A 3,332-nucleotide genomic window follows, 5' to 3' on the forward strand; every position below is an offset into this window, starting at 1 on the left:
TGAAGATAAGTTGCTGTAAATACTGCTTCAGCCCAAAACACATCTGGCATTCCTTTGTCTTTTAACATGCTTCTTGCCATGTCCAACAGGGTCCTGTTTCTGCGTTCTGCAACACCATTCTGCTGAGGTGAGTAGGCCACTGTGAACTGCCTCTCTATGCCGTTTTCTTCTAAAAATCTTGAGAATTTCTCTGATTTGAATTCACCTCCCCTATCTGACCTAATTTTCTTTATTCTTTTGCCAGTTTGAGTTTCTGATATGTTACGGTTTTGACTCACTTTGATCCCGTTTATTTGATAGTTTTGTAGTTGTTTGAGTCCTTTTCAGGTTATAATACGAGGCTAGGAAGCTAAAAGCAAGGATTGGAACAGCAGGAGCAATCGGAGCAGAAAGGAGTTGAATTGGAGCAGAAAAGCTGATTTTAGACTCAGGAGCACATGCTCCCGATTTCCGAGCACATGCTCCCAACTCTACGGTTTCATGACGACACGTGGCAAGCATCTAGGCGCCGATTTCCTGCCTAATTCTCCTTATTTTAGGCGATCCTTTGTGAGAGAAAGAGGGCTGAGATCGTTTTTAATAGGAAGATTTGAATTTAGATTCTTTCCTTATTTTTCTCTACTTGTATGCTATTTAACCTAGGGTTTTTAGGAGAGATAGGATATACTTTTTCTTTTTGGTTTTTGAGCGACGTTTTGTGAGGGAGAGGAAGAGCGGCTACGTTAGAGAAGCGATTCTGAACCCTTGTAATTTTTATATTTTTATGCTATTGAATTTCTCACCTATGTTGGCTATTCATTTCTCTATGTCTGAATAGTTTTCTTTGCTAGATTAGGGGTTTCAAAGGGGTTTCATGGGTTAGCAACAGAATACAAATAGGGCTTTATATAATCGATTGTCTTCACTATTGTTAGACTTAATGCTTAGGTTGATTTGATCACCCAATCTATGATTCTAGGTTTATCTATTCATCAAAAGTGTAATAGGTTGCTAGAAAAGACATTAGTGGGCAAATTATCCTAGACCTGCGAAAGTTGATGTGTAGGTGATTTGTGAACTTATCATTCATGTTCTTTAATGCTTGTCTGCGATTCTGGGTTCAAACGACAGTTTAGGGTTTATGGACCGCCGAGCATGTGCTCCGGATGTCTGAGCACGTGCTCCGCGTTTCCGCACAAAATTGATCAGATAGAGTTATTGATACCACGACAGTGGATCAGTTTATATTTATGTTTGAGTTCTAGACTGGTACTTAATCTATGCCCTGAATAGTTGTTTAGTTGCTATCTCTGAAATTCCCGAGAATCACCCCTGATCTAGTGTTTTGCTCATTGCCTTTTTATACCGTTTTAATCGCGTTACTGTTACCAAACAAACCCAACTTTGAATTGTCTTAGCTTGAAATTGAACCAATAGAACCATAGAGTAAAACTTGGTCTTCGTGGGATTCGACCCCTAAGTACTACTTCTTTGCTGTGCACTTGCAGTAGGAAAATAGGGTTTAAAACTCTGTGTATCAAGTTTTTGGCGCCGTTGCCGGGGACCAAATTTTTACCTTTGGTTTTCGGCTAGATTACTAGACTAAGACCTTACTGATTTGTCTTTCTGCTTCTTCTTTGTGTGTGTTTCAGGTGCATGTCAAGAAGATCTACAAGAAGAAACAACACCGAAGAACTAGTTGCTTTGTCAGCCGCAGAGCTCTCTTTAGCAGAAAGAACAAACCGCAAGAACAGAAAGTTTCAATCCGTCAACATGGGTGACAACAGAAACAATGAGGATATGGCTGCCGAGTTGCAGCAACTTCGACAACAGTTGGGGCAGTTGCTCCGTGCTCAACACGAAAGAGCCGCGCCGCCGCAACCGTCCATTGGGGACAAGGACAACCCGCATGTGTCCTACACCAACCGAGCGACAATTGTTCCTCCCACCATCCCGAACCAAGATTTTGAGATCAAGCCACAGATGATCTCTCTAGTGAAGCAACACCTATTTCACGGTCTCCCAGCTGAGATTCCGATGGACCACATCGAGAATTTTGAGGAGATATGTAGCACCACTGGTTCAAATGGGATACCGCCAGGCTTTCTGAAGTGCAAGCTCTTTCTCTTCTCTCTTGCGGATAGAGCTTCACGTTGGCTGAAGTCATTGCCACCTGGGTCTCTAACATCATGGGAACAGTGTAGGTCTGCGTTTCTGGACCATTTCTACACCAAGGCTAAGACCGCTGCCCTGAGGAACAAGATTTCATCGTTCCAACAGCACACTGGAGAAGCCTTCTGCGAGGCTTGGGAGAGGTACAAAGAGTACTGTAGAGAGTGTCCGCACCATGGATTCAGTGATGAACAGATTCTGGGCATTTTCTATGATGGAGTTAACTGGGACTATAGAAACGTTCTCAACTCGACCAGCAATGGGAATTTTATGACGAAGTCTAAGGAAGGAGCATATCAGTTGATTGAGAACCTAGCTGCAAGCTCCAGCAACAAGGCTCCTGAGTATGACAGGTCCGTGAAGGTCAACAGTGTCGATACGCAAAAGATTGACGAGTTGACAGCCAAGGTGAACCTTCTTCTGAAAGGGAGCCAGAAAACTGTCCATTTTGTCGATGAGACTGGAGACATGCCGCTAGCTCAGGAGATTTGTGATGGAGAGGATGAAACAATGGAGGTTAATTATGTGAGTGGGCAAGGTTTTGTGCAGAACAGGGGTTTCAACCCGAACTACAGAAGCCATCCGAATTTGTCCTATAGAAGCACCAACATGGAGAACCCTCAGGATCAGGTGTATCCGCAGCAAGGAGCTCAGAATCAGATGGGTTATCAGAAAACCTTCTCAAACAACATCCAAGGCAAACAGTTTGTGCCCACTCAAAACCGTTTCCAAGGGGGGAACCAGCAGGCATATACAAGCGCTCAGCAAGCACTGCCTTACACCAACCAGCAGTTGGGACCTTCATCTGCTAGCAGCTCTCAGGATGAGCTGAAAAACATGATGCAACAACTCTTGGTGAATCAACAAAAAGCTTCAGTGGAAATCAACACTAAGGTCGATACCATGTACAATGACCTTAATGGGAAGTATGAGGCAGTAATGTCACATGTGAAGAAGCTTGATGTTCAGGTTGCACAGACTGCTGAAGCCGTGAAAAGAACTCCTGGGACTCTGCCTGGAAAAGGGGAAGCAAACCCGCGGAACGAGTATGTCAATGCGATTGAGCTAAGGGGAGGAAAGAAGTTACCCCCTAGAGAAGCACCATCCGCTAAGATTGACAAGGGCAAGGGTATTGCTGAAGAATACCTTCCTCAACATGCTGCTGAGACTCCACCGTTGAG

General features: G+C 44.0%; 1 non-coding gene across 1 annotated transcript; it reads right to left on the reverse strand.

Annotated features, from left to right (window-relative positions):
- Positions 1-2,226: 2,226 nt before the first annotated feature.
- LOC147942774 (small nucleolar RNA R71) lies at positions 2,227-2,333 on the reverse strand. Its single transcript, XR_015560578.1, has one exon. It is a non-coding gene; the product is annotated as a small nucleolar RNA R71 (small nucleolar RNA).
- Positions 2,334-3,332: the final 999 nt, after the last annotated feature.

The sequence above is a fragment of the Camelina sativa genome, chromosome 6, assembly GCF_030686135.1.
Source record: "Camelina sativa cultivar CO46 ecotype springtype chromosome 6, ASM3068613v1".
In the NCBI taxonomy this organism is placed as follows: domain Eukaryota; kingdom Viridiplantae; phylum Streptophyta; class Magnoliopsida; order Brassicales; family Brassicaceae; genus Camelina; species Camelina sativa.